Source organism: Ambystoma mexicanum, chromosome 5p (genome assembly GCF_040938575.1).
Source record: "Ambystoma mexicanum isolate Mex_15411 chromosome 5p, UKY_AmexF1_1, whole genome shotgun sequence".
NCBI classification, from domain to species: Eukaryota; Metazoa; Chordata; class Amphibia; order Caudata; family Ambystomatidae; genus Ambystoma; species Ambystoma mexicanum.
Window position 1 is genome coordinate 390,828,693 of NC_090930.1, and position 16,042 is coordinate 390,844,734.

A 16,042-nucleotide genomic window follows, 5' to 3' on the forward strand; every position below is an offset into this window, starting at 1 on the left:
GCATGGAGATTTATACAAGATATGAGACCAATTAACCATATTGTAGAGGAGAGTTTCCTTTCGTTCCTAATCCGGCAACAATAATATGTAGTATCCGAGTGGAAGCTCGATATTTCACGGTGATCGATTTGAAAAATGCATTTTTCTCTATTCCGTTGCACAAGGATTCACAAGACTTGACTTCCTTAACGTTTCGCAAAACTTGACTGAAACTTACTTGTTTGTCCCAAGGTACTGCGAATACCCATCAATCTTTAATAGAGTCTTACAGATGGACTTTGGCAATATTGATTTGAAGAGTGCGGTGATACAGTACATAGAGGACAGTTTCATTTGGGTATTCACAATTATGCTGAGAAGTTTGAGAGGACAATTTCCATGCGAAGAGTCATTGGCAGCTGCTACGTTTGCAATTGAGAAGTCTACTAGTATTGTCATTTTGATTTGATTTGAGTAATTTTGTACGCGCACCAGGCAGATAACTGCATTCGTGCGCAGGTGTTCACTAGGTGTAGGATCTTTAGCTGTGATGGCCTATAATCGCCCTGAGTACTTGGATTTATTTAAATAGGAAGGTTTTTAGTTCTTTTCTGAATCTTGCACAGTGTGGTACATGAACGTATACCAATGGGCAGCTAGTTCCACAACTTAGGACCAAACACAGAGAACCTCCTGTCTCCTTTAGAAGTGCGTTTTGTACGGCGGACATATACCAAGAGTTTGTCTCCTGATCGGAGGTCTCTGGTTGGGTAATACTGGTGGATTCTCGTATTCAGGTAGCTAGGTGCGAGCTTGTGATAACACTTGTACACAAGACATGCCACCTTGAATTTGATGCAGTCTTCCACCATCAGCCAGTGGAATGCTTTTCGAGATGTGGAAATATTGTCTCTTTTGTCCAGATGGGGAGTTAGCCTAACTGCCGCATTCTGGGCCTTTTGTAGTCTCGACATTTGTTTCACAGGAATCCCGGTCATAAGACTATTACAGTAGTCGAGATTGGAGTTTACCAAAGCTCCTACTACCACTGCATGATCTTGAGGAGTTTAAAAAAGGGAGTACGTTCCTAAGCAAACGCAGGGAGTAGTACACTGTTTTTACTTTTGCCCCTACCTGAGCTTCACTGGCCAGATTTTCTTGTCAGATACGCCCAAGACTTTTCACTCTCCTTGAAAACAGGATGTTTACACCTAAAATCAGTGGAATTATGTTAGTTCCTTCCTCTCTGTTTTTATTCTCTGATCTGAATAATATTACTTATGTTTTGGCTGCATTAAACTGTAACTGGTTGCAAGCCATCCATTTTTTGATATCTTGCATATACCGGTCTATCCTTTCAAATGCATCAGGCAGACTATATGTCTCCACACAGATCTGCGTATCGTCAGTGTACGAATGGAAACGTAGGCCGTGTTTCCTCAAGATATCAAACAGCGGTCAAATATATAGATTGAATATCAGAGGTGAGAGCGCTGAACCTTGGGGGACTCCACATCTCATTTGTAATAACTCTGAGAGGAATGCTCCCAATGTCACCTGCTGAGTTCTGTCCTGTAGGAAGGAATCAAACCAGTCCAGCACTACTTTAGCTGCTCTGCCTATGCTTCCGATCCGTTGAAGTATGATTTTATGGTTGATTGTGTCGAACGCCCCCGACAGGTCGAGCATCAACAGTATCGTATTGCTTCCTCTGTCTGCGGCTTCCAGTAAATCATCCTGGACTGCCAATAAGGCAGTCTCTGTCCCGTGGTTAGGGTGAAACCCCAAGTGATGTTCGTATAAGATGTCTCTGCTGTCGACAAACTGCTGGAATTGATTGCAGACATTTTTCCCAGGATTTTAGTGGGCCAGCATAGGTTAGCCACAGAGCGGTAATATTTGAGTACCATAGTGTCCAAATTGGGCTTTTTTAATAGAGTTTTTACTAACGCGCCCTTAAGTGAGCATGGGACATGGCCCTCTGTTAGGGATTTATTCACAAAGGTTGTTAAAAAAGGGGTGAGATTAGCTGCTAGACAAATGGCGGTACAAGCTGGCATAGGAAAAGCCAGGTCCTTTGTGGGTTTTAGTTGGAGCATTAGTGCTTGTATTGCTTCCTTCTCAATAGGTTGGAAGCAGAAATGATTCTCAATTTCCTGGCTTTCTACCCCTTCTCCCTCTTCTCCAGAATCTCCCCATTCTCCGCAATCAACACTTCATTGATGCTTTTCTAGATGTCCATAATTTTTTGTTCAAAAAAATCATTGAACTTAGTCGCCTGTTCATGTGAGTCGGCGGTCGGTACTGCCATACATTTAGGGTTCCTGAACCTAAATGTATGGCATGCTTTTTTTGCCATTTTTGAGAAACCCAAAGGTACATTGACATCCCAGAGAGGTTCTGTTAATGAAGTAATGATTTCAAATCCAGCGATTAAAATTGTCAGATGTAAACTAGTGAATCTTGCCACGTTTGTAGCTGAGCTGGTAACAGAAGGCGATCATATGCACGACTGTGCCAATTATGTTACGTTTTATGATGATATACACTGTGTGAAAGAAAATGCTTTGTAAGGGGGAGAAATTCACTTTATTGATGGTTCTTTGAAAATTGACCAGGCTAGTGGGGAAAGGCATTCTGGCACTGCAGAAATAGGGCACAGATTAAATGGAGAATTTGAAGTTGTAGCAAATGCAAGGCTACCGTCTCATTTCTCAGCACAATCAGCAGAATTAGTGGCACTTATTGTCGGGCTCGAGAAACACAAAGGGAAGGAAGTTATGGTGTACAGTGACTCCGCCTATGTGACGCCAACCATACACAGAGGGCTAGTGCGTTGGAAAAGGAGGAGCTAGCTCTGAGCGGATGGCACTCCAGTGCAGCACGTATCCTTATTGGACAGGCCAGGCTTATTAAGGCACTGCAACACCCAGTGGCCATAGCGGTCGTTAAAAAAAATAAATTACTTGTTTTTTATAGTATGTCTTGTTTTTTATAGTTGTTCTAACTGTTTGTTGTTTCTGTACAACCTTCCCCCACTGTAACCAGAAATGTATAGCCTATTGTAACCTATGCCGTGATATCTAAGGGTTTAGGTGTATAACAAATGCAATAAATAAATGAATAAATATTAAGCGAACAGATTTTATCTCTTGTGGGAACAAAGCCACAGATGTAGAAGCCAAAAGGTTTGCATATTCTCCAGATATTTCAAGTTTCGATACTCCAAATGTAAATGAGAAGGTAGCTATATCTGTGCAGATGCAAGAAGGGTTTAATAAATTATCGATAACTCAGCTAGTGGAGATTCAAGGAAGTGCCCTGCAGGATACGCAGGAATTATAGAAGTGAAGGGGGTGTTCTTTATCCCCAACAGAAGCATTATGGAGACAGGAAAGCACTGGATAGCCGGTGATGCCAGTAGCATTAATGAACATCACGTTTGAGCATCTGCAATTACCCCACACATGTAACTGGGAAAAGTCTTGCTGCAACTATTGCAGAAGACTGGTTCATTCCAAATTTGTTGGAAGACATTGCACTATTCATAGTGAACTGCATCGTGTGTCAAAAGTTTACTGCTGGGAATACACTGAGAACATTCAGAGGAGTAATACTTTGAGCGAATGGTCTGTTTCAGCATTCACATATTGACTATTTCGATATGCTGCTAGTATGTAATGATACAATATGATATGATGGGTTATTTATAAGGTGCTCAATACCCAAAAGTTTCTAAGCGTGGACCCGGGGATCGAACCTGTGTTGCTCCATGTCATCTTGCCTCCAAGGTGAGCATGTTGCCGCTGAGCTATCCTCCCGATAAGGCAGATGTCCCTTTGGCTCTTCCCACTATGAAAACTGCTTTTGATGCACTCCGTGGGCAGTATACAAACTTTGCGTATGGGAGATATAGGAGAAATGCAGAGGAGGATAGTGAGGGGATAAACACATATCTAGATAACACAGCACATTTGGGTAATAACATGTGGTATCAGCACATGAGAAAGGTGGGAGAGAGAACATCTAAGGAGAGTTGCTATGTCTGTGCTCTCATACCCTATGCAATGAATACAGGGTGCACTTTTATTTCAAGAGAGGTCCCCGAACACAATGCCAGATGCCTCGTTCATCTTGCATCATGCATGACCACAGGACAAATTCGAGGAAGTTGGGCCACTCTGCGATGGAGGTCTAAATGGTCTTTTACATTTCAGGATGATTATATCAAGAGTTCACAAATGGTGAAGAAACCCGGATGGGAAGGCAATATGCTTGTGTATCCTGCAGATGGGTAGGAAGAGGTAGTAATGAGGGACATGAAAAGATTGGAATGCGCTGATATAACAGAAATAACTGGATCACCTGGGTGTTAGGAACAAACTCAAGTTTTAGTCTATGGACGAGTGAAGTCCAAGAAGGGATGGAAGATGGAGTGATGTCCTGTGTAGCTCATCTACTGAAGTCAGAATATGTTTAAGAGGTGCAGAGAGTGAACAATGGATGTTTGAAGTTGTGGCCCAAGAATGCCTAACTACAGACATGGTTAGAAGATGAATCAGGTCTGATGATGGTGGTTCCATTAGCGAATGTGACATTGTTCTTTCGAAGAGAAGGAAGAAAACGTCTGGGAGACAACATAGGCTGCAGAACTGCAGTTGACATTTCCAGAATGGGAGCAGAGACAGCCGTCCTGATGGATCGATATTGGGCTTTTGGCCCCAGGGCTATATGAAGTTGCTCAACGATTGGGGAAGGAATGTGTTCCTTGGTGCTTTTTCATGTACCAGTATTAGTGATCCCTCAGAATGACCTAAACATTGGAGAATTTCCAAAGGTATATGCTCATTTGAGAAGGAGAAGATCGCTTACATTTCTCAATCCAACCAGAAAAGAGAATTATTTTTCAGCAAAATCAATAGAAGCATATGAGTCTATTCCATATGAGCACAGGTTGTTCAGCAAGACTGTGTCAATCTTCACGACTATCTTCATGGCTGGGATCCAGACAATGGCCAATGCTAAATGGTTGCAGATTACAAGTTGGGAGCTTTTGCAGACAATCAACACCACCATAAAGGGATTCAATGCTATCAAAGAAGAGTTGAGGGCCATACGATTGATGACCATGCAGAACAGATATGTCCTTGACATGATCACTGCAATGGAAGGAGGAGTTTGCGCCAAAATTGGGCCATCATCTTGCACGTTCATACCTTCTCACGATTACATGAATGGGACCTTGATAGAGTTCATAACTCTGCTGATGAACCTGCATAACAAGATGGAAGATGCGACAGAAGACATCACAGATGATAGTTGGTTTGGATCCATATTCTCATGGGGTCCACAGTGGATAGCGAACATCTTCAAGTTTCTTGGAGTAGTATTGGTGATGGTGATGTTTGGATTCTGCGTGATCAGGATAGTAATTACTCACTGTAATAAGACAGCAAAAAAGGCAGTTGGTAAGGCTCTGGCGTGGTTAACCTCCTTTCTCTCCGAACGCCCATCCCAGGTGGAACTCAGATCCTTTCTCTCAACTATAGCTCTCTCTACCTGTGGAGTTCCCCAGGGATCTAACCTATCCCCCTAGTTCTTCAACATCTACATGGCTGCCAAGGCATGTGTGATTGCCACTTTCACCTCTAATTTCCAGTGTTACGCGGATGACAAATATCTTTCAGACTACCCTCAGCCGCCTCCTCCTTGCTCATATCTGATTTCCGCTATTCAGTCATTTTGTGCTGCAAATGACCTCTGCCTCAACTTCAGTAAGGCTGAGATCGTTTGCATTGGGACCCGCGCTCCCGCTTTCCAACTTTCACTCTGTCCAGCCCCCTTTGGCCCTGCACCCGCACCCACCTGTGAGGCAAGAAATCTTGGGATCATCTTTGACTACACTCTCTTCTTCTCCTCTCCTCTCACATTTCAGAAATCTCTAAAAAGTCTAACCATCAGCTACACCTCTTCAGATGTACTCCACCTTTCTCACCTTTCCCTAGTGGCTCACTGTCTCCAGAGCCCTGGTTCTCTGTAGGCTGTACTATTGCAAAAGCCTCTTCCTCAACCTCTCTTCTTCGGCCTTGCTCCCTCTGCAACTCATCCAGAACAGAACCGTGAAACTTATCGTTGGCCTCAAGCCCATGGACCGTATCTCTCTGGTGCTGAAATCCCTTCACTGGCTCCCTGTGGCTGCAAGGATGAAGTTCAAGACCCTATGCATTAGTCCCAAGGCTTTATGGGGCCTGGGACCTACCTACCTACAACACTGTCTACCTAAATACTGTCCCTCCAGAGCCCTCCGCTCATCTACCTCCAACCTTCTGCAAGTGTGTAGGTTGTCAAAGCTAAAATTTGCAGGGGGATCCTTATCCTCAGCCGGTGCCTCCCTCTGGAATAGCCTCTGTGCAACCCTCCACCTTGAGCCTGATCTTCTTAAGTTCCAGAATCTCCTCAATACCTTCCTCTTCTCCTTTTCCTTCTCTCTCCCTCGACCCTGCAAACCCAGCTCTCTTTTCCTTCCCTCCTCATCTTTCGCAGTTTGCTGACTGACCACCTGGTTAGCTCAGAGTCTCACAGGTCCCTGGCACCCCGCCAGTCCTCTTTTGCACTTGCCTCAGGGCCCTTCACCCCACCCATACCCACTTTATTGAGAAATAACCCCAGAGAGTGGCTCTCTATGCACTTACCCGAGGCTCCGCCGACCGGTGCATTTGAACCCCCCTCCCTGTTATCGTCTGTGCACTTGCATAATCTGTATGCTCCGTGCCAAAGATTGTCTGTCTGTCCTCCCTTGTCTCCACCCCTTAATTGCACTGGTATAATCTGCAGAATCGCTGTCAGGCCTATTTGCATTATCTCATACTGTTATCTGTACTCTACGCACGTACTCTGCCTGTGCAGACTATTGTCGCCTCAGAATTTCAAGGGCTCTGAGTGACTGTTGTTTTTTCTTCCCATGTTTCCACCCTCCTTGAGCACTTTGAAACACTTCCCTGTGGCTAGGCACTTTGTAAATGATAATAATAATAATAAATAATAATAATTTGGCACTTATATAGCGCTACGAACCCTCAGGTATCTGAGCGCTGCTTATTATTACCCACGGTGTGTTTTGCTCATTTATCGACCTCGGAAGGATGAAAGGCTGAGTTTGGCCCTGCCGGGATTCTAACCTGCATTAGAAGGCTCTGCACGGATGTCAAAGCGAACGCTCTACTCGCTGTGCCACTTGACCGGCTTAAATAAATAACCAATACAATACAATAGGGATGAAGATCATGATCGATGTCGAATCAGGGTTTGGACCCAAGCAGTTGACAGAGGGCGATGTTACAAAATATAGAGAAGGCAGCATCTAAGCACCTGAGGGGACAAAGTTCCTGTATCCAAGAAATCATAAGAGGTACGCAGGTCAGTGGGTCTATTGTAATCCAATTGGACAGTACAGCTACATGACCTGGGGTGTGGAAGATCATGTTAAATCAGCCGGCACCCTGAAGGGGGTGATGAAGATCTGGACTTCTTCAAGAGAAGGTATCAGAATGTGGAATCCAATGAAGGTCTGGTCAATGACTCGACCAGAAGGGGGAGTGTAGAGTAGGAGCTAATTACCTCTACAGGAAGTCCAGCCCCCCACCCGGATACATGTTGGAATGTTTTCTTTTTTTTCTTTTTTTATTGTTTTGATTAAATAAATCAACCTTTGAATACATGAAATACAGCTTTAGTTTCCACAATTCATTTTTAAAAGTTTTACAATAAAAAATATTTAAAGGGCAAATCTGCACCAAAACGAAGAAATGCATATTGCTATTTGCGTCATCATATCTGATTAAACATTTTTTTCAGTGTCTCTGTCAATGTAGAATAGAGTTGAAGGTTCCCGAGTGTCACACTTATGACATTTAGATTTTCTATCAAGGACTTATATGAATACCAGATTTATTCCAGTTGTGTGCAAAGCTTTGCTTTTCATCACTTTTGTGTTGATTAACGTGTTTTTAATCTGTTTTCTTCAATATTTCTCTTAGTAGTTTCACCAATGTTAAGATGAGACTGATTCGTTGACTTCTAAGCAGCTCCAGCCACCATTCTTCATACGATTTTCCTGTGTATTTTTCTGTGATATCTTTCATGAGTCTTGTTCATATGTTTACTAGTTCCTGGCAGAACATTACCAGATGTTTTAGACTTTCTTCCACATTTATATTATTGCACCATCTACATATGACTTTCATTTTTTGAGTTGCCCTTATGTTTATGATTTCGCCTGTGGGGAATAGGTTTAGTCTAAACCGTAGATATTGAATTCGGAAAATGTTCCAAATAATGTGGTAAGGTGTTTAGTTTTCAACTTTCTTCAAACAGTGTTTGATAATATTTGAGGTCTTGTCTCGCATCTTGTGTTGTTATCAAATCAGCTTTTGTCTGGATTTTCAATTAAAGTTTGTTTGGTTTCTCCCAGGTCACTAATTATGGCTCAGCATATCGTCTTCCATTCCACCAATGTTGTTTCATTTTCCTTTATCATTGCTTCATGGACTACATAAAAACCTCCTTTTCCTGGGGGTTCTATGCATTTTTGATATAATGCTATTGTTTTCCATGTTACAATGGTTTTTAATGGTGTCAACCCCAGTTCATCCTTAATGCCAGCATTGGTGTACTTCGAGGCACTCTCATAACACTCTTCCAAAATACTCCTTCAATCACCGTGCAGTTTTCGTGTTTAAATATAAACAATGTGTCAGCTTAATGTGTTAACATGGGAACAACTTTGAATCTATAGAATTCAATCAGACGTTTTATTGTGAACCCACAGTATCTTTTCATTAATATTTTCCCCTGGTTTGCCAAGTTCTTCGGTTTCATTTTCAGTGTTATTTGTCAATGTTTGTCCATTTTTGAGGAGTTTAATAGTACTCCCAAGTACGTAAATGCGGCTGGCTACCTGTGGGATCTTTTTTCCTTCGAGTTGCCAGGTATAACTATTTTTTTAAATGTTATTGTTACTCTCTCTGAGTACCATTACCCTAGATATCTGTGGGTTGATCTTCAAACCGTTCACTTAAGTGTACTTCTTCAGTGCCTCTAATTGCCTTTGTAGTCCAACGGGCGTTTGGTCCAGTATGACTATATCATCAGCATATAATAATTAACTTATTTGTGTTTCCCCCTATGTTTGGGGGGAAACACATGATATTGTTGAAAGCTTCTTCTATGTATGAGATAAACACATTAAATAGGCCTGCCACTAGTGGGCATCCTTGTTTTAGCCCCTTATTCATTTTGATGTTTTTTGTTAGCATACCTGCCCCGGTCTATTCCTATCTGAACTGATGTTTCCGAGTACATCTCTTGTATTGCCTCTAAGATTGGTTGTGGACATCTCCATTTTGTTAGCTTGCTCCACAGTTTTGGTCGCCCTTTTGTATCAAAGGCTTCAGTTAGATCTATCAAAGACATAGGTAGTGTTTTCCTTTTTTTCCTTTGTTTTCTTGGAACTCCACTCTGTTCTCAATTTAGGCCAGATTGTATGGATTCTGACACTTCTTCTGACATTGGGGAAGTATCCAGTTCCATTTTACTCTTGATTCCGGGAGTTTATGATTGCTTTTTTTCGGGCCTTCAGACATTTCTTCTTGCTGTTTAACCCTATCAGATTCCATTGTCAGAGAAGTTTCAAGCAATAATTCATTTGATATTTCAGATTGCTTGTCGCTTCCATTCTCACTATGATTCATTATTCGTGATTTCCTACATTCACAGTGCTAGCCGACCTTTTGTTGAGGTTCAAGAGTTCTCTGATTTTATTTGGATTCACCTTGTGTTTTGACTCCAAGGCGGGGGGCCGGGGCTGTGAGCTGCGGAGACCCTTCCTCTATACTTCTTCTCTCCTCTACCGCTCACACGTTGATTAAAAATGACCATGGTATTCCTCCATACCTCTCAGGGGTCGGTCTAAACAAAGGCAGCTCAAAGGAATCACATTGCGCAGTTGCCGCCTCTGTTCACCAGTCTGACCACCTCTCCCCCTGCTGTCACCTGAAATCACTTTCTCTTCACTTTCCACTCTCTGTTTCGATGCGGAATGGAGTATTTGAATGCTTGTGTCAAACTTCAGTCACGACTCATGTTGCAAGCTTAAAGTTATGTCATGCTTAAAACCAACAGTTCTGCCAATTCCGAAGCGTATACTGGAAAGAAGGTACCTACTAAGAAAATCCTATCTAATGTATTCCCGAAGAGATGACCACCTGAGGGAGGAGCTTCCTGAAGGAATATGAAAATGAGAAAAGAGAAGCTGGTGACGTCACGAAAGACGAACGTGATGCCCTGAGAAGACTGGCTGAAGAAAACGTATGGACCTTATAGAAACTGATGACCAAAGTGAGAATCGAGTAAACTTTCATAAGCGAAGAGAAGATTGCACATGTGAAGAGCACTGCAGAAAATGCAAGCCGTTCAATGAATTTACCGATGCTGCAATGCAAGTAGATTCATTATTCTTAGAAGCTGGCTTTAGTAGTGAATAGCCTGCAGGCAAAGCCACCATTGTATAGAAGCTGGACATCGGTGTCACATATTTAGTAAGCTTAAACCCATGGAGAAGAGCCGAGAGCTGTGTCACAGCAAAGAATTAGCCAAGACTGTGTTTGAATCTGGAAGGGCTGTCCGGCCTGCTGACAAGGCTAAAGCAGCCAAGACTGGTTATCTATTCTTGAATGCAGTAACCATGAGATGCTGAATCATCCCTTGTTAAGGTGTAAAGAAGGAACACCATGCATGGCAAGTTTTATTGATTTAAGACAATTAAATGCTGCATAATGGGCCAATTCTTGGTCTCCTGTCACGTGAACCAAGGATGGAAATAGAGTTTGGGTGATAAGAGATGATGTGCTAATTGGGTGGGGACGTAAGATAATGTCCACCTCCTGGCACCTGGGGTTGAGCTTATGTGCTGCTAGTGAGCCGAATGTTCCAGAAGGGCATGAGCTTTTTAACCAAATTATAGATGGACATATAATGAAGGGCTTTATAGCCAATGATATACCATGTACTTAATAAATGTTGAAGATGACTTGCACTAGGGGTGGGCATGAGTTGTCCACCTGACAGTAGAGATCCAATCACAACCCAACCCCTTATAGAAAGTATACTTAGATGTTCCCCATGATCCTATCACAACCCCCCCCCCATAGGTTTCTCTTATTCGCCACATAGTATGAAGTGACTTATGATGAATTTCAAGTATAAAGTCTATGGGCGTCATTCTGAGTTGGGCGGTAAGGGTTACCGGTGCCTGTAAACCCTTACCGCCCAATTCAGAGGTTCCTTAGCGGGAACCGCAAAGAACATGTGGTCTGACCACACTTCCTTTATGGGTCCTTCTAAAGGCGCTAATTACGGGCCTGCTATTCGTGGGCCCGTAATTAGCACCTTCCCTATTCCCATTGAGCCCTATGGGGGCTCAAATGGGAATGGGGAATGGTTGGTTGAATGGGGATTTACCGGGTCCGCACAGGTTGGAATATCCTGGTAAGTCCCCATTCAACCAGACCGGTGCCGGACCCGGTTTTGGAGGCAGCCATGGTGCAAATAACGCCATGCATACCTCCAAACTCGGAATGAGGCCCTATGCTTTTTATGAAATGCGTTGAGAGATCGTGTGACGTCCGTTGATGTACGTTGTAACTTCCTGTTTTAGACAATTGATATTGAAACAGTATTGTGGAGTATTGTTTGATACTGTTCAATATTGTTGAAGTATTGTTTAGTAGTGTCATAGCATCATTTAGCACTGTTGTAGTGGGTAGGGACAGGAGCTGAGGTAGACATCCTTCTTATATGTTTAGGGCACTTTGGGTCTTCAAGGTAAAAGGTTCTGGTGAATTACCTAGACTATTGACTTGAAAGGCTTGGATGACAGAAGTTAATTAAAAAAGGTATTCCTGTCGGTTGGGCGTTTTAGCTTGGGTCATAGATGATGGTATTCCCGTGAGGGTTAGCAAGGGAGCAAGCCTAGATTGCGGAAGGTGAAATGACTGGTTAAGTCTCCTGGAGAGAGGCGTTTCACACCTTTGGCAACGCAAACGGTGCAGTTCTATCACAAGAGAATATTGCTATACTCTGCATGGAGAGCAGGAAGACAACTGTGGGGAGTTTTGTGTGGGTTTGGGAGTAACGGGCTATTACAGTGTACGCGCTGTATTTGATTTACCTTTGTCATTTTGAAAGGTTGGTGAGGTCACCCTTCGGGTTGCGCACAGGGCACAGAGAGTTTTCAGACGGTGAGGAGCTAGTATTGAGAACTAGGGATTGGCAGACGAGGTGAACTAGTAGTGGAGCGTGGAAGACACATGCGCAGGATTGTGGTTGTGTGTCAGAGGAGGCAGTGATTGTGAAGGAGGGGTGGTGCGTGAAGCACACCTGGTAAGGTGCAGATGCTTGTAAAAATTGGAACGTATTTTCATTGCATTGTGCCTTTTATCCCTGAACAGCGGATTATCGAAAACCTCGATTTGAGGTCAAGTAAGAGGTATTGAAATGTATCAGGGTAACGGTGGGGGGGTTACTCTTCTTCAAAATTTATGTAAGACACTTCCACCCTACAAGGAGAAGATTTGTAAATATAGCGTATAATGGTCCAAAAGTACAGAATGTAAATTAACCAAACTATGGCTACCTTGTGGATGTTTCTCCAAAGAAGTGCAGCAATCGCTATTGACACACATACAGGGTGCTTACAGGGGGAAGAAATGTGCCTTATCGCCCTGCCTTATTAGCCTGTATATCGCCTTATCTACACTGCCGAGCTTCCCGATGTTAGCAGCAAAGTGCTGCTATTCACAGACATTGGGGCGATTACATCATGCAAAATGAGGGAACACGAAGACGAAGATTCGGATCAGTACATTCAGGAAGTTCAAGAGCTTTGACACCTTGAAACTCTAGAGCCTTGGGACAAAACGATAGCTATATTCTATCATATTTTAGTTCAGGGGCTACCAGAGCCAAAGAGTACAAAGGAATCGGTGGGGATGGAAGCGAAGGGATGGCAAGAAATACAGCTCACAATAGTGCACCATTGTAGTTTGCGGCAGGAGAAGGTTAAACAAAAGACAGAAGAGAGAAAGGCAGATGAAGCCAAACTAGTGCAGTGGAAGCTAAGTATGCAATGGAAGGGGCGGTTATAACCAGCCCCATCCCACAAGCACCAATACTACAGCAGCCATATCAACAACCACAACAGTTTGTTGTGGCCCACATCAGGGATTACGAGGAAGGGGAAGATTCAAAACGGGGTGTGTCTTCAGGCCACAGGCGCATTGCAACTCAGGGGGATTTCGAGGGGGCTTCGGGAGGTCCCAGAGATGTTTCAGTATGGGACAGAAATCGCCATTGTATGGATGCCAAGAATTGCAGGGAAGGTGTGGCGAGTACCAAACAAGTATTTGTTCAGGCCAGAGACACCATTGGGTGAGCCAGAGGGAACAATAGTGTCCCTAGAGAAAGAGGCAGTGTTGGCAAGAGAGGATTGAATTGCAGGACATTCAATGGATGATACTGGGAGGGCATGGCGAGCAATAATTGCAGTAGCAGAAGGGTGCAGGCTAACAACAGTGATGGATGATGAATTATTTGGAGAAGAGAGACTGGAAGTGGAGATGTTGTTCAAAATGAGTGTAACATTGTGGTTACAGATTCATTACAGAGAGGTGCCACAGAAAATGGTGATGGTGCTGGAGGTGCACCTTCATTTTGGGAGGAGGACATGGCCAGGGTACCGGACAGTTTGTGGACCACAAGTCCTTATGATCTGGGGTGCATAAAAAACATATGAGGAGTGAAGATTAAACTGAAACAAATAACAATTTTGCCAAGACTAAAACAGTATCCCCTACCATGGAGGCAGATGGGAGCATTATGAGACAATCAACACCCTCATTGAGAGAGGTATTCTGGTACCATCAGAATCTCCATGCAACACGGCAGTGTACCCTGTGCACAAGGCCAACGGGGCGTCATGGTGTTTTATTCAGGTTTAAGACCTCTTAAGCATATTGTAGAAGCAAAATATCTAGAAGCAGCAAACCCGGCATTGTTTCTGTGTGGCATACCAGCGGAAGACACCTGTTTCACGGTCATTGATTTAAAGAATGCATTATTTTCAATGCCACTATGCCTGAGCTCACAAGACCTAACCAGCTTTATGTACTGAAAGCAGAAGTGGAAACATACTCGGTTGCCACAGGGGTACTTCAAGTCACCCTGTATCTCTAACGGAGTGATCCAAATGGATCTAAGCAACAGAGAGACAGAAAGGACAGTTTGGCAATATGTAGATAACATTTTGATTTGCAGTGAGACAGAAGATAAGTGCAGAAATGACTCAGTGCACATGTTGACAGTGTTAGCTGACAAAGGGTACAAGATGGATAAGGCTAAACTATAGTACTGTCAGAGGGAGGTGGTCTACATTGGACAGATGATATTTAAGGACAGCAGACACATTGCCCCTAAGAGAGCAGAGCCAATACGCAACACACTACAGCCCACATCAGCGAGGGAAATGCCACAGTTATTGGGGCTGTGCAATTACTGCAGAGCATGGGTCTTAGACTACAGCACATACACCAGGCCACTACTGAGTGGACTGGAAGAGGCAAAAAAGGGAACAAAGACACTGACATGGACCTCAGACATGACTGAGGCCTTTGAAGAATTGAAGGAAGCCATAAGTACAGTTCCAGTGTTAGGGTCCCCATCTACAAAAAAGAGTTTTTCTTGTTCTCACACACTGACGGTATAGTGATGAAGGTGGCACTTACACAGAAGACACGTATGGGCCATAAACCAATTGCTTACTACAGTGGACAGCTTGATCCAGTCATGAGAGGACATTATCTGTGCGAACAATCATTGGCAGCTGCAGCATTTGCAGTGGAAAGGTCATCAGCAGTGACAATGGGGTGCACCACCATGCTTTATGTGGAGAACACCTTTTTGCGATACTGCATAAGCCAAAGAGCACACTGACTACACAAAGAGCCTCACAGTATGAAGTGATACTATCAAATGTAGGAGTGAAGATTGTAAGATGCAAGACTGTAAACCCAGCACTATTCTTGGCAGATGTACTCCAGGCACGGGACTATGAACATGAATGTTCAAAGAGATGTTCAGCGAGGCACGCAAGGTGGAGGAAGACCCACTTGAATGGGGAGACGTGCTGTACATTGACATTTCATTGACAATTGACCAAACTGATGGGGTCAGACGTACTGGGACTGCAGTGGTAAGACTGAAGGAGGATGGGACAAGAGAGGTGGTTGTGAGTACATGACTACCATCCCATTATTCAGCACAAGCAGCAGAACTAGTGGCTCTTATATTGGCACTACAATCCAGCATAGAGAAGTATGTGACAATTTATTCAACATACATGACATCAACAGTACACTCAGGACTGGCATGATGGCTCAGGAGAGAGTTCAGAAGAGCAGATGGGACCCCATTGCAGCATGCGATATTGTTAGGCAAATTGATTGAGGTGATTGCATACACAAAACAGGTGGCACTAGTGAAGTGCCAGGCACACACAAAAGGGGAAGACCCTATTTCAAGAGGAAACAAAGCAGCAGAATATGAGTCAAAATGTGATGAGGGAAGGTTACAATACAATAGCAGAGACACAGATTATGGAAAGGCAGGGAGCTGCATCTCAGGAGAAGGAGCTATGCAGAGAATGCTACATGTCTCCAACAGATGACTTATGGTGACAGAACAACACAGGGAAAGTAGTCATTTTACTTGCATTGCTGAAAACAGCATTGACACACATGTATTATCCAACACACACAGGGATGGAGGTCGTTGCTACACGCATTGGAGAAATGTGGTTCTGCCTGAATTTGAATGAACATGGAGCTGATTTTATTAGCAATTACTTGACCTGTCAACAGTTTACAACAGGACATACTTTGAGAGTTGTGAGAGGAGCCATACCAAGACCTGTATGCCCATTTTTGCAACTCCACAGGGATTACGTGGATCT